The sequence below is a fragment of the Ambystoma mexicanum genome, chromosome 8, assembly GCF_040938575.1.
Source record: "Ambystoma mexicanum isolate Mex_15411 chromosome 8, UKY_AmexF1_1, whole genome shotgun sequence".
NCBI lineage: Eukaryota > Metazoa > Chordata > Amphibia > Caudata > Ambystomatidae > Ambystoma > Ambystoma mexicanum.
In genome coordinates this window covers 1,463,518,723-1,463,535,418 of record NC_090929.1, presented here as the reverse complement: position 1 = coordinate 1,463,535,418, position 16,696 = coordinate 1,463,518,723, and the positions used below count along the sequence as shown (strand labels likewise).

General features: G+C 46.5%; 1 protein-coding gene across 1 annotated transcript in view; it reads right to left on the bottom strand.

Moving 5' to 3' along the window:
• The window catches only part of FBXW4 (F-box and WD repeat domain containing 4), a 2,081,992-nt gene that overhangs the window by 463,622 nt on the left and 1,601,674 nt on the right, over positions 1-16,696 (bottom strand). The window lies entirely within an intron of this gene.

The following is a 16,696-nucleotide window of genomic DNA, read 5'->3' as shown; positions in this document are numbered from 1 at the left end:
TATGAATGGGAACACCCCTCTGCAAAGCAGTAGAGGCAGCCACACCCCTGGTATAATGGGCCCGTAAGCCTACCTTACCCACCAAGCGGTAACATTCAGAAATTGTCAAGATGATCCCTCTAGACAAAGTCTGCTTAGTAACAGCTTGTCCTAAACGCCTTCCAGCGTATCCTATAAAGAGCTGATCGTCCACTCTGACCCAGGACATGCAAGAGATGTAGACACTTAAAGCTCTCCTAGGATCCAACCTATGGAGCCTCTCCTCTTCCTTACCAGGATGCGGAGGAGGATAGAACGTCGGAAGAATGACTTTCTGGCTTAAATGAAATTCCGACACAACTTTTGGAAGAAAAGAAGGACGAACCTTAAGGACAACCCTGTCCTTATGGAACACCGTGAAGGGTGGTTTAACAGAAAGTGCCTGCAACCGACTCACTCTGCGAGCGGAAGTGACCGCAACTAAAAATACAGTTTTCAAAGTCAACAGTCTCAAAGGATAAGAATGTAAAGGCTCAAACGAAGCTCCCATTAGGAATTTTAGAACTAGGTTCAAATCCCAACCGTGCACCTGGAAAGGTGACGGTGGGAACACATTAGTGAGCCCTTTCAGAAACTGAGAAATCAAAGGAATCTTAAAATAAGAACACTCCTCAGACGAGCGCTTAAATATCGACAGCGCTGCCAGGTAACCTTTAATGGTACCCACTTGCAGACCCTTGTGGGCTAACGAAAGCAAAAAAGACAGAACCACAGGAATGGCACATGAAAAAGGATCCACATTCTTAACCCTGCATCAGTCGCAGAACTTTCTCCAACGGCAACAGTACAGGGGCTTTGGTGCAGGCCTTCTGGCCTAAAGCAACACCTCCATCACGTCTTCAGGGAGGTCCCAATCCTTACACCTCAACCTTTCAGAAGGCAAGCATGAAGGTTGAGGGACTTGACCTCTGGATGGAGGTCAATCTGGATGGATGGGGGGGGGACCCCCCCCTGAGCAGATCGCCTCGATAGGGAAGACGGCATGGAGGGCAGATGGACATGTCGAGAAGGTCTGGGTACCACGTTCTCCGGGCCCATGCCTGAGCAATGAGGATCATTCTGGAACCGAACCTCCGTAACCTCGTCAGCACTTGCGGAATGACAGGGACTGGCGGAAACGCGCACAGCAGTGGAAAGGACCACTCCACTACAAATGCGTCCCCTAAGGCTCCTCTTGGAGGAAATTCCTGCAAGCAGAATCTTTTGCACTTCCGGTTGATACTGGTGGCGAAGAGATCCACTTGAGGGGTCCCCCAAAGGGCGAAGATCTCCAGGAGAATCTCCTGAGCCAGCTCCCACTCGTGAGAGACCGTGCTCTGACTGCTCAGAGCGTCTGCCACCTCGTTTCGTCTCCGGCCAGATGAACTGCCGAGATCGAAATTTCCTGCTGGATGGCCCAGAACCAGAGCTGCATTGCCTCTCTGCACAGAGGAAGTGAACCTGCTCCCCCCTTTTTGTTGAGGTAGTGCATGGCCACTGTGTTGTCCGTCAGAATCAGGACATTCTTCCCTCGCACAGTCAGCAGAAAAGCCTTCAGAGCTAGCCTGATGGCCCTCGGCTCCAACAGATTGATATGGAGTCTGGGCTCCGACGGAGACCAACGACCGCTGACTGTCAACTCGTTTGCATGAGCTCCCCATCCTGTGAGGAATGCGTCTGTCACGATCGTCACCTCTGGCCAGGGTAGCCAAAATGGAGCCCCCTTCATCAGATTGCCTTCGACGGCCCACCACAGAAGATTCTGGGTGACCGAGGGCGGCACCTGAACGGGATCCGACATCCTACCGGAGGACTGCGACCACTGCATCTTGAGAGCCCACTGCAGAGATCTCATCCGCAGCCTGGCCTCTCGCACTAGGAAAATGCAGGATGCCATGAGGCCTAGCAACCTCAAGAACTAGAACGCCGGGAGACTCTGGGCATGTTGAAACTTGTGCAGCATCTGCAGAATGTGATGAGCCCTCACCTGGGGAGGAAACACTGCCCCAGGGATGTGTCGAACACTGCTCCGATGTACTGGCGTCTAGTGGGACTTCTTTAAGTTGCGGGAGAAGCCCAGCCTGTGAAGGGAATGGCAGGTGACTGACAGATGATCTAAGACTTGCTCGGGAGAGCGCACCCTACTCAACCAATCGTCCAGGTAGGGGTAGACGTGAATCCCCCTTTTCCTGAGATACGCTGCCACCACCACCATGAGCTTGGTGAAAACCCTCGGGCGGAGGTCAATCCGAACGGCAGGACCCGAAACTGAAATTGCGAGTCGCCAACCGCGAACCTCAGGTACTTCTTGTGCTTGGGATGAATCGGCACATGAAAGTAAGCGTCCTTGAGGTCGAGAGACACCAACCAGTCCTGAGGTTGAAGGGCCTGGAGGACTTGAGAGAGAGTAACCATCTTGAACTTGTCCTTCCTGAGGAGCTTGTTCAAACCACGCAAGTCCATGATGGGTCTCAATCCCCTGTCTTTTTTCGAAATCAAAAAATAAGGGGAGTACCATCCCTTGTTCCTCTCCGCTACAGGCACCAGTTCTATGGCGCCTTTCTCCAGCAGGGATTTGATTTCCTGCGCAAGGAGCGGATCTGGACTCTTCAAAGAGAGATTCCCTGGTGGATTGTCGTGAGGCCTCTGCTGGAAAGGAAGACAGTAGCCGTGGGCTATGATCTCCAGAACCCACACATCTGAAGTAATGGCACGCCATTCTACAAGATGCTGCGCCAGCCTTCCCCCAACCAGCGAACCATTGGACATGGCCTCATGACTGAGCTGAAGCGGCTGCAGCAGTGCCTGAGGGCAAAGAGGCAACTGCTCGAGCGACCTTGGAACCTCGAGTACCTTGTTTTCCACCTACTGTACTTCGACGTTGGCCCCTTTGACTTGCAGCTCCCCTTGATCTACCAAAGGTAGAGTAGTATCGAAAGGAACCTCCCCACCATTGCTGTCTCCTAGGACGAAAAGGCGGAGGTTGGCGAACTGCAGCGCTCAACGACTTCGCTGCAGCTTTGAAGGTCTGCAACCTCTCAAGGATCTTGCTGCCAAAAAGATGGTCACCATCAAAGGGCATGTTGAGAAGCCGGGCTTGTACATCCAGAGCAAACCTCGACTTCCACAACCATGCAAATCTGCGCATCACGGTCCTCGCCGCAATGGATCGGCTGACACAGTCTGCCACGTCCAGACCCGACTTAACGGATTCACACATGGCATCCTTGCCATCCTGTACCAGGGCAAGAAAGCCATCCCGTTCCTCCCCTTTGGGAATATGTTCAGCCGCCAATGAAACAAAATTCCAGAGAGTGTGAGTGAAACGTGCTAAGGCACACACAGAGTTAGCTGCTTTCAGAGCCATACCCCCTGAAGAAAAGACTTTCTTTGCCCAACCATCAAAAACGTTTGTCGTCCCCATCAGGAGGGGTGGTAGGGTACGACGCCCGTTTTGCTGGGGCCGTAGCCGCCTGCCCCACCAAACTCTCTGGAGAAGGGTGCATGGACAAGTAGCCCGGGTCGCCACTGGCTGAGCGGTACTTTTTTGGCAACGACTTACCCACTGCCGGGAGACTCTCCGAAGCAGTCCAAGCCACTGCCATCTTTCTTTGCAAGGCCATATGGAATGGCAGTACCGGGTCAGCTTGTGGACCTTGGTCTAAGATATCTGTCAGGTCATCCTGCAGAAAATCTACTGGTGGCGGAGACCACCCCAAGTACTCCGTCACCCTCAACATCAGCCGTCTGTACGAAGATTCAGCATGCGTACCAGGCTCAGGCCTGCCAAACTCAACCTTCTGGGAGGTATCAAGACCACTGGCATCGTGCAAAGACTGACGCAGGTCTTTAATCTGGCTATGACCAGACAATATTTCGTCAGGAACCTCATCCGGAACCAAACCTTCCTCAGACCCTTCCTCCACCTCAGAAATATAATCCAGAGGCTGGAATAAATCCCTGGAGGAGGGCACGGAAAAAGGCTCAAAGACAAGTCTCACCGACTTCTTCAGGGTCTTCCTCGGGGTTTCCACCAATGCACGGGGTACCTCCGATAAAGCATTCTCGAAAGGCGTCGAGGGCGTCCACAGAATCCGTGTCGAGCGTGGTGCCGATGGCTTCGACACAGGCCTCGAGGGCGGAGTCCCGAGCGTGCGCTTTGACGGCCTCGGCGCAGATGGCGTTGATGACTTCTTCGAAGACCTCACAGGCTCCGATGGTCTCGAGGGCGTCGAGGACCGGGACCTGGAGCGGGCATGACTAGAGCGATCCACCTTGTCCATTCGGGACCTTGAAGGTGCCCGATGATCGGGCTTACCACTCGAACCCGAAGCCGTGCGAGCGGTGGCCCTAGCACATTCCCTGCCGGCTTCTTTCGAAGGTGCGGACGGAACGGAGCCCTGCGACTGAAAAATCGCCATCATCTCCGTATGAAATGCCTCCCATTCCGCAGGAGAAGAGTGCTTGTTGGGACAAGCAACCCGCCGACAGGCGGAGTCCTCGGACGAGGACGGGGAAGGCGACCGGTGACGGCGCTTCCGCGAGTGCCTCGAAGAGGCAGAGGAATGGCGGGGACCACTCCGGGACGGAGTCCCCCTGGACTTACACCGACGACACGCAGAGTCGCCTCTCGAATTGTCGGTCGAAAACCCAGCGGATTTCGACTTTCGGGGGTTGGAAACCCTACCGACAGAAAGCTTCTTCCGCTCCCGCAAGGCCTTCGATGTTAAGGACTGGCAATCGTCACAATCATCCGTGGCGTGGTCCTCACCGAGGCACCAGAGGCAGGCGTTGTGCGGGTCCGTAAGCGACATCTTGGAAGCGCAGTCCCGACACTTCTTGAAACCCGGCCGCGGGGTAGAAGAAGACGAAGACATGATATCTTCATAAACGAACAAGGTCGAAGAACCTATAGAATATAACTCAAAAGAACCCAGGCGCGCCGAGATCTCCAAAGCGAACACGTTCACGGAAAAAACAGAACTGAGGCTACAGGCATTGTGCGTCCTACTTATAACATCCAGTGACGTCAGCTCGACGGAGGCCCTCGAGGACAGCGTATCAACGTCATTGACGCAGGACGCAGACGCCTAAAAATGTTCGGAAACAGCACAGCTGTGGTGGTTACCTGTCAGATGTGGAATACGTCGGAGGAACCAATCCCTTCGAAATTTTGTTTATTACAAACTTTAATTAGAGAATTTCCTTACACTTTTCATGCAAGTCACACATTGAATTTTTTTTAAACACGATCACTGCCCCCCCTTAATAACCGAGCCCGTTTGAGATTACCCGACTCTCAAGATTGAATCCATATAGTCAATTACTGTGCATATTAGTTTTAAATTGTTGGCTGTGAGCAACGTAATCTATTACTCCTCCAAATTTCCATTTAGGGGGGCAAAGTTCTCTAAAAACGTTGATTGGTGTGGAATTAACTCCAGACATCCAATGATCAAGTGCTTTGATGATTCAACCGCACTATACAAAACCTACATGCATTATTCAAAACATCTTTGTCATGTTTCATTACAAACATCGCCTTTGTATTATACAAGTTTAGCTGCAGCCTCAGGAACTGGTCTCTATGATAGCGTGATGGGAATTTTATTAAGTAGTTTGATTGTTGATCAATACCACGAGAAACCGGACTGTTGTCTAACGAGGACATTAATTTGTTCCGTTTCTCTGTGTTTGTGATCCAGTTCCATATCCTTAACGTTTTCCTTGCAGCTTGAGGATTTAACAGGACTGTTTCCATAGTAACATCTGCTTCCTTTAAAATGATGTCAATTTTCTCTGCCCACACTTTCAACAGTCCAGTGTAAGAGGTCTTATTTGTCTGACTCAAGATGCGGTAAGGTAAAGATATTGGTGTCAATCGCATCGTTGAAGATAATAGATTGTGTAGCTTACTCTCAAATCCAACCCTTCCTTGAGCGCAACCACCTCCTTGGCTTGAGACAATCAGGCTTTCGACCGAAACTTAGCACGGAAACTGCCCTACTGGACCTCAAAATCCAGATGGACACCATCCGTGATGCAGGAAACCTTCGCATCCTCTTCGACCGATCGGCTGCCTTTGACTTAGTCGACCATGAAAAACTCTGTCAAACCCTCAGCCACAACTTACACTTCACTAGAAGCCACCCTTTGGATCCATTATTTCGTATCTGATCGTACCACTAGAGTTTTCATTGGTGAATTGGCAGCGTATCCCATCTCTGCATCACCTAGGCTCCCTCAAGGATCCTGCCTTTCACCTATGCTTTACAACACTTATACAAAGCCCCTCTTTGATGTTCTGGATACCAAGGGCATCACCTACACATATTTCTCTGATGGCACCCAAATTCTTATCCCCTGGAAATTACATAGAGGACTCTGCCACAATCAATAAAGCATACAGCACCATCCAAAACTGGATGGCTATACACAGCCTTTGCCTCATTGATGACAAAACAGAGATCATTATGGATCCCCCACCCCGCCCATCTGAAATCTCTAGACAATAACTACTGCGCCATCTGCATTGATGGTACAACTATCCCAGTAATGAAACAAGTAAAAACACTGGGAGTCAACCTAGAAGCTTATCTCTTAATGTCCAGGCACATCAATGCTCTCTCATCTTCCACTGCGTACACATCAAGAATTCTCTCATTAAGCAGACAATTCCTATCACCCAACAATTGCCTGACACTTGCGCGAGCACTGATGCTTTCCAAATTGGACTATTGCAATGTCCTCCTCCACAGAACCTCAGCCACCAACCTATCAAAATTACAACTATTACAAAATAAAGCATTACGAGCTGCTATTGGCAAAAAACGCAACAACCACATATCATCCACCAGACAAGATACCCACTGGCTGTCCATAAAAGCGCGGATTGAATTCAGGACCCTAACGCTGGCACACAAATGCATTTATGAGGATGCTCCTACTTACCTCAATGACTCTCTCTCCAAAAAATCACCACAATATACTTTAAGATCCACTGCTAGCATCATGCTTGATATTCCGAGATACAAAAACAAAAGGGCGGAAGGCTACAGCTGTGCAGTTGCTGCCGCTACTCTCTGGAATACCTTGCCTTTATTAGAAATAAAGGAATATGCTTCCTTTTTACCAAGTTAAATATGAGATGTAAAATTGTACATTTATTTCTTGAAAGCCTTTTATCTGTATTTGTGAAAAAAAAACATGTTAGGTTTATACCACAATAAAAACAAATATTTTAAAAAATAATCAGTCATACTGCGCATTTAAAAAACTTGTCAAAACCTGGCTTTTCGACAAATATAACTAAGTCCTCAATGTAACTGATTACTGTCCTTGTAACAGAATTAAAATGTTGTAACATACGCTGTGATACTTGTGGGTTTAGGCATTCTATAAATACTATAAAATAAATTCTCCTAGTCAGGAGAAACGCCGAAGCGCGACGTGATGCAGAGGAGCTTTGTGTTGGCAAGGGAAGTCGGAGCGACGTGCAGACCACTACCAGCAGCAGAGACGCACTGCCCAAAGCGGAGAGAGAGCAAAAGCTGAGAAGGACCCGAGCGGGGTCAGAGAAGTCAAGGAAGTTGGTCCTAAAGGCAGTGAGCCCACAGTGGAAGGTCAGGGCCCGGCAGGGAGCTGGGGAAAGCATTCCTGATCCCCAACTGGAAGGGGAGGCAAAATCCCTCTGGTTCACATCACTAACTTGTTTTTAATAAGAGGAATTTGGGGAAAAGCATATGTCCTCAGATCTTGAAAGCGAATGAGCATAGTAAGAGAACCTAGCAGGAGAGTATAAAAGGTGCTTTGTGAGGCTGGGACCGACCCACACCCAAATTGTGGTATTTTGAAAAGAGAATCTCAAGGAAGATTCATTCCCTTAGGATTTTGAATTGCATTGAATGTCGAAAAGACCTGGGGAAGGGAGTAATTTCCCTGTAGTGAATTGCAACACCAAGAGGAGGGGGTAGCCTCTCGGGCTACAAAGAACTTGGTTATTCTTTTGAACTTTTGTTTTGGTGGAGAGAACACTAGGAAAGGGAGTCATGCCTTGGAACTGTGAACATTTCCCATTTTGAACTTTTGTTGGACTTGAACTTTTGTGCACTTTTCAAGCCATAGACCCTTAAACACCTTAGAGTTACTTTTAAAATGAGGGATGGTATAGGATTTCGGGCATAGGACACTTTTGCTTTGCACATCTTGACAAAGGACAGACCCTTCGTTATTGTTTGAGGTAGGGAAATACCTTCTAGATTAGGGACAGTGAGGCCTTTTCCAACCCCCTTTATTATTTAAATAAAAGTTTATACCAATCACTGTGAGTCCTCTGTGACCATGTCTCATTCCTGTTTCCTCACACATAGTAAATTGAAAAAGTAGCAGATTTGCTTCGTTGGAATAAATAATGTTTTATTTTCGGCAGTAGAGGACAGGTAGTAAGAAGACTGATTGAAGATGGATGTGCAGATTGATACATTTGAGAAGATTGTTACCATCACCTATTGTGGGAACAGCAATGTCACATGATTAATTACAATATTTTGTGACTGGATTCATTAATATAAACGAATAAAAACAAGACTGCAATGTTATATTTATTTGTTCCAAGGAGTGAAGTGGTTAAGGATATAAAAACACTTAGGATATAGATCTAGTACAAAAAGTGAAGAATTGTACAGCATTTTTGAAAAGTAGCACTGTGGCCACTAAGTTTGTGCCGAAAATGTTAGACGCTTTCCACAAAAACAATGCAAGATTTTGCAGACACTAGGGAAAACTATGGGTGACGGCATTTGCTTAATAAAGAATCCCTTGTCTAAGAATGCCTGCTTTTTTTGTTACGAACAGGTAAAGAAAATATTGCTAATGGTAAATAGTTAATTGAGAAAGATACAGGTACACATTGTGGAGTCATATAAGCTCAAAATAAGCACAATATTTATTTATTTTCAAGTTGTAGAATGCACTAATTCATGGGGGTGCCGATTCAAACATTACATTGGATACAATACAAAGGTGTGAGCTCTTATGTGCCCAAGTAATCTTCTTAGTCGATATCAGAGATCTGAGCTGAGAGTTGGATTACATAATTTGGTTGATACTTTTTCGAAGGCAGCATTGGTTACAGAAACTCTGATGCTTGCAGGTTATTCATATTACAACAAACATAAAACAAGTGGGCGTACTAACAAGGTAGGTAAACCTTTGCAAAGGCAAGGCAGCCGAATTCGAGGTTACCAGGTGATGGCTAAATGTGAGTGTGGGCCATGAGTACTAGTCATAAGTGCAGGTGAGTCAAGTGTAGGAGTCACCAGGGGGTATTTGATTAATGTATGAAGGCATATCCGTGTTACAGCTTCTGTTCATGGAACCAGATATCAACATTCCATTTGAGGGCATTTTATTTTTTCAGGGTTGGTGGGAGGATGTTTCAGAATTCCAAAACCAATACTGTGAGGGATGTCCTCTATGTTTGTGTTTTAAACCTGGGTGTTGGTAGGAAGTTTGTTAACCTGTTAATCTGTGATGATCTTCTAGAAAGGCATTTATTTATGCAAGAGTTCAGGCATTTTTGAGCAATAAAATGGAGGATTTGGAAAGCTATACATATGATGTTGTGTTATTCTCTTTGCAACCAGGAGCCAGTTGAGATTTTTAGGCATGCTGAGATATGCCTGCAAGGCGTGAGTGACAAACTAAGTCTAGCTGCTTTATTTTGGAGAAGCTGAAGTTGCTTTAGTTCTTTTTTGTTTAGTCTTATCTAGAGACTATTACAATAGTCTGGGCGAGAGGGGACAAGGGCTCAGGTCAACATAATTTTCTGTGTCCTTTTTCAAGTAATGGAAAATTCTCCTAAGGATAGGGAGCAAGAAGGGTGATTTTTGGATTAGCGGCCCGATTTGTGTTTGCAGTGAATTTGTTGTCAACAAATGATACGTAGATTCTTTGCATGGTCTAATGGGTTAAGAGCTACACCCATGCCAGGCATACATTATTTGTCAAACGTTATTGAAAGCCAAGACATAAAACGAGCAACAGCACAGCATTATGGAATACTTATTAAATAAGAAGTGATTAATCCAATGGAGTCATCACTGATTTCCAGCTGGTGACCTCCTCCCATGTGGCATGGGGACAGCAGCTGCTACCTGATCCTGACCCTGGGGGCGGCTGTAAGAGGGAGGATCACATGGAGGGAGACAACCTATGGAGAGATGTCATGGCTTCATGGGGGGGAGACATGGTATTCCCCTTTTTTCCTTGAAGATAACCCTCCCATGTCTAATACCCCCATGGCCTATTGTCATACCTTTACTACTCTTACGAAGAATAGGGAAAACCTTTTTCCCAGACCTGTAGGCCAACCTTCCAACTTTGGTCTGCCTTGTGAAACCTATGAAACCACCTTCTCCAGGTTCCACTTATCAATCAACCAGGACTGATTTACCATTTAAAAGCATTGAAAATGCCTTTCCACGTTTTTCAAAGCAATCATCAACAATGGACCTCTTCTCCCAGAATTACCAAAATACTGGGTCGAGAAAGAGGGATCAAGCAATGCAGAGCAAAATAGGCCACAAGGCCAGCAAGTGCTCTAGTTGTTGCTCCCGTACACCTGTGCCACGGAAACGTAAAGAGCAGAAACAGAGAGCTGAGGGCTGCTGCTGTTGGCAAGAGAAAGCTGCAACTCTCTGTGAAGCTCGAGAAATCGAAAAGCTCAGACAGGCGTGGTGGAGCCAGGTAGCTCACCGACCAAGAAGAAATTAGCTGCTGCACGAGCAGGACACCATGTAGGAACACCTGGAGCCGGCAAGAGACTCCTGTGCGTTCTCAGGTGACTGAAAGCAGCGCTTAATTTACCAGAGCCTGGAGTGAATCAGACAGGTAAAGTGGAAACCACAAGAGACATGAGAGCGAAGGGAAAGAGGTCGCGAGAAGGTAGCAGGTGGAGTACCTTAACCGACTGACCGCGGGAGAGCCCAGGAATGCCAACAAGAGCCTGCGAGTCCGCCCAGAAACAGCAGGGACACCGGGGCGTATCAGTGACCTCGCCGAATGCAAATTATAAACACAGCAACAGAAAAGGCAAAAACACTTATTGTAGAAGAGGGAATTGAATTACACATAAGAACCCTGCAAATATGTGGGGAAACCCACACAGAATAATATATTAAGAGAACATATCATCCAACCAAGTAGATGTACAACTTCGGGAGTAGGCAGAGACCCTTGATGACAGAAGTCCAAGCAGGAGACTATACCAGACAATTGCACATGTGTTCATACAAGAAGTCCTGAGAAGAAATATCAGGATTGTGTTGACCAGAAGAGAAGGAGCAAAACCCTGGCAGAAAAATATACCAGAGAGAGACAGAATTACAAAGCCAAACAGTTTTGTGTGTCCGTGTTCTTGTGAGCTAAAACAGACATTGTTTGTGAAACAGCAGAGAATAAAAAGGAATCCTGGGGAAGGAAATCACCCTCCGGAGAAAGGACCTTTATCTTTGAAGAACCTTTGCATTGCAGCCATTTATTCTTCCTTTATAAACACTTTTTTAAACCACCCAAGGTTAAAGACATTTCCATTTTCACCTTAGAGTTTAGTTTATATTGTGGAGGTCAGAATAGAACTTTGGACACAGGACTGTTTCGGACATTCTGACACAGACAGATCCTTAGGTTTTTGTTTAGGAAGGAACATTCCTCTTAGAACAGGGCCAGAGAGGCATTTTCGCAACCCTTTTATTTTCTATAAAAGTCTTTAACAAAAATCATGGCTAACTTATGTCCGGGTTTCATTCCTTACTCCTCACAGACACTAGCAACATAAATGCCTGGGAAATGTAACATTTCACTCCATCAAAGCATACAAAAAAAACAAATCACAAAAAACGATGATGAAAAGACTTTGAAAACAGTTTTCAGTGCAAGGCTCAGTGTAGCTGTGTACAGGGCAGAGTCCCTGTATACATTCTGCATGCCTCTGGACTGCAATCTCGAAGGATCTGGTAGGGAAACCACTTGGGAAGCAGCTTTAAGGGCTGGTTGATGCTCAGTGAGTAGTTGTACGTTGATTGTAATCCATTTTTTGGCCTGTTTCATGTACTGTAGTGGAGAGGTAAAGTGTTTTTTCAATCATTTTTCTGACCAATGTGTGCTATTGTGATGGGTTTCTCTTGTGTTTTGTAGCTTCTGACCCTGTTTTTTCTGTGCTGGCCTGCATGTAGAGTGTGCAGTCCCTGGAGTGTAGTCCTTTTTTTGTGTCTGGCTTTCTCCCAGTCTCGCTCTCCAATGCCCACCCACCTCCCCTGATTGGTATGTCCACCTGGTCATAACTGACCTTCCGAAGGCAGCCCTCTGCCCGTGCAGCCCCTGCGGCTAAGGGCCCCAAGGCAAAGGGCGACTCCCGCAGGTGTCAGCAGGGGAAGAATGTGACCAGCCGTCAACCAGCAGCAATCATCAAGGTAGGTGTGGCATGGGTGGGGAGTAGAGCAATCACTCTCCTCCAGAAGCCCTGCCACTCTACCTGGCCACAGGCCATAGCAGACCAGGACATGAACACTAGCCTGCACTGCATCTAGATAGAATTGTAAATGATAGCAAGTGCCACATTTAGATAGAATTGTGAACATTAGCCTGCGTCACATCTAGATAGGATTGTAAATGTTGGCAAGTGCCACACTTAGAATTGTGAACATTAGCAAGTGCCACACTTAGATAGGATTGTGAATGTTAGCAAGTACCATATTTAGATAGAATTGTGAACATTAGCCTGTGCCGGACCCAGACAGAATTGTGAATGATAGTAAGTACCACATTTAGTTAGAATTGTGAACATTAGCTTGCGTTGCATCTAGATAGGATTGGGAAGGTTAGCAAGTGCCACATCTAGATAGAATAGCGAATATTAGCCACTGCCACATCTAGACTGCATTGGGAATATTACCAATGCCACATTTAGATAGAATTGTGAATGCTAGTTTGATTCGCATCTAGACAGGATTTTGAAGATGGGCCAGTGCCACATCTGGATATAATTGTGAATATTGGTGTGCATCATATATAGACAGGATTGTGAATATTAGCCAGTGCCGGATCTAGATAGAAATGCAGAGATATTCACGTGCCACATCTAGAAAGAACATGGAAAATGTGCACATAACACTTCTAGATAGCGAGGCCAATAACGAACCCACTAACAATTTCACCCCTCTGCACACACCTCTCAAACTCTAACCAAACACAACCACAACCCTAAAGCACAACAAACAGCACAAACTTCACTAAACAGCAACAACAAAACAAACACCACATAGCCCTGCACAACAGCACATGATGGCTACTGACCGGAAAGCACCCCCAAGCTCAGCGAACAGTGTTAACCGAACTGAAGCTGCCAACACATAGCTCTGCACAACAGCACATGATGGCTACTGACCAGAAAGCACCCCCAAGCTCAGCGAACAGTGTTAACCGAACTGAAGCTGCCAACAGCACATCACCGCTCTCTTGCACTTATCCCGCTTGTTCCCACTAACTTCACCCTCCACCCCCTTTCCTTTCCAGATCCGCCAGAGCGCCATGGGACCACTTGTGTGGTGATAGTGTGTTGTACAAAAATCCTTTAACATTAACATGCCTCATCGTGTGTTGTGTAAAGAGAAATTTAGAAATTCATTAATCAGATAGTTCAATGTTGGCGGAAATTCAGAGCTGAAAACTATGTACAGAGTATGATGTTGCAGCAGGCAAGGTATTTGGCAACTTAAGATGGACAATGTGGCCTTTGCATGACAGTATCAGCAGATTAAAAAAAAAAGAGATAAATATTGCTTTGGGAGGCGTCAGCACTGGTAATGGCTTAACAGTCTGAGCAAGGTAGGCCCAAGTGCAGGGTTAGCATCTCTACAACCCTGACCAGAAAGCGGTACTTGTTGCCATTTGCAACCTGGTCGGCAATATGGTGTGCTTATACTTTTGTTTTTGTTTTTATGGGAAAGAGGGCTTTCACACATGCCTACCTTCCATAAAAACAACTACAAACATTTGTCTGTGATTGGCAATAACTATTTCTAAGACTCATAGGTGAGTGGGGTGAGGGTGTTGGGCTGGGGAACTCCACTGGCAGGAGGGAGAGGTTGGGGTGAGTAACTCCAGTGGGACAGCGATGGGAAGATGTGGCCCAGGGCTCTGGCATGAATATTGTGGCCAATGGGGAGGTGCAGGGAGCCAGCATGGAAAGTTTCTTGCAGATTCCACATGCTTTGGACCTCCCAATTAGCCAGTGTGTCACCCCCAGGTGCTAATTTATAATATAATCATAATTGAAGAGCAAACTGAGATCTGGTGACTAGGTTTAGTTTATGGCATTACAGTATGTCTGCAGATGTAACTAATGATTGCTGCTTTGTCTAAACATCTAGAAAGAATTCTGTATTCATTATTTAAGGGGGAAGAAAAAGCTAGAGACTAAGCAGAGTGGATAGCACGGTAGCAGGCAAATAACTGTGTAAACTAAGCAGAACATTGTTGTTTGCAGACTGTCACTTTCAGGTTAGCTGGTTTAAAGTGACAGGTTGATGAGATTGAATACTAAGGAGTTTGGGATCAACTGATGGGGTGAGCACCACCTGCAGAAATATATGTGGAACCAGCAGTTCACAGAACTAGTTTTCCCTTCAAAAGCATTTGGCTGTGTGATAATGTACATTTTCAAAAGTGTTCTCTCGTGCTCGTCATTAAGATGCCCTTTCCCCTACACATTTAAATATAGTTTCCATTATTAGATTTAGATGCATACATCTAAACTGAACTTTGCTGAAAAACATGGAGACAATGCAGTGTTGTATAGTTGCCATAATGTTAGTATGCATTATGTAACAACTTACATTTCTAGGAATGGAATTTCACGACAGACTTTAGAAACAGGTTAAAACATACTGTCCTTGTATAAAGACTATAGTTTTCTTAATAAAAGTACAGCTGGGACACTAGGACAAAACCCAAAGCGAAGGGATAAAGAGGACATGCACATTTGACATCCTTTAATCTGGCAAGTCCACAAAGAGAAAATCCAAAAGTAAAACCAGTGAATGAGAGCGGGAGAGTTTCACAGGCTGCATCATGTAACACAGATTCAAACCCCTAAGCATATAAAAAGCATAACGGATAACCTAGATGCCCAGTACTGTGCTGGGGAAAAAGTTAGTTGGGAGAGAACTCATGAATAAAACGGGCAGGAGCGAGAGAGAGGACCAAAAGCGAGAGAGAGAAAGAGCAAGAGAGGGGGCGCCTAAGGCGGGGAGCCCGCTCAGTCAAACCTTCCCTAGGGGTTTGGGCAAGCGGGACCTATCTGGGAGTAAATCCCCTTTAGGGGACAAGGACTCCCATTCCCATGGTGAACTCCGTATACACAAGATATCAACTGCTTACACATTGGAGTAAGTAATCTGGACAATACTTCTATCTGTTTGGCTCAAGATTATATTAACAAAACTACCATGTGTTTGACTCAAGGTAATGCTGAATTTTCTACAGGCTTGACCACCTGTGCTGAACAATACGCCCCCTCTCGCTACAGGAACAAGAATAAAGGACCAACAAACCTTGAGTGGAGGAGGAGAATACCAACATCGAGGCGAGTCCCAGATATGAAGATGTCAGCAAGGGGCGGAGCAGAGAAACCGTACCTGGAGGCGCAATCACACAGATGTGGTGGGCCCAGATGCAGACACCTAGCCCAGAGATGAAGGGAGAACAGGGGTCCTCTGCTCTCAGAACAAGAGCTCACCACAGAGAGAAAAACGGTACACAGAAGTAAGCCTCCGATGTGAGCAAGTTGGCGAGAGAAGGAGCCACTTTCAACAGCAGAGCAGGCAGTGGTACGGAGAGAGGGCAAGGCTGAAGGGAGATGCTGCTGTCCCAATACAGAGACGTGTAGGGCATTAGAAGCCAAGGCCATCTAAAGCAAAATGTACCTGGAGGCGTGACAACACAGAGGACCTGGTGGGCTATGCGCCCGCAAACAGATGACGAAACCAGAAACCGATGGAGGAGTGAGTCCTACGCTCCGAAGGAGAGAGCAGAAGAACCAGAGAACACCAAGACGAGCGGAATCCCAAAACAAACACATTCAGTCTGGAAGAGCAGCAAACACCACCGCTGATGAAGACACACCCTCACTGGAGCAGACCCTGAAGGTACGTGGGTTGCCCAGTTTGAAGTGGGTTTGAGAAAAGAAAAAGTAAGTGGGGAAGAAAGAAAGATTGTTCTAACCCTGTACCGGGTGTCAGAGGCCCAGAGAAAGACTGAATGAGAAAAGGAGAAGGGCTATGGGAGCCCGAGAAACCTGAATAGGATATACCTCCAGCAGAGTCATAGAAACCCAAGAGGGCTAAAACAGCCCCAAGAAGAGAGGTGTTACCATTGCCACCGAGAAAGAAGAGACTCATTGGGGCAGATAAACCCAAGGGAGTCAGCAGGGCCCAATAAAGAAAGAGAACAGATACAAGTGGAGCACAGAGTCACCACATATCTGTACCAAGTGGGAAGAGACCCACACAAGTGGTGGAGTGGAATCAGGGAATTATCTATCCACCTAAAGAAATGCCGACATTTTGGATGGGACTTTTTGTTGATAAAGTTTTGGAAACATTGAAGAATCCATAATAAG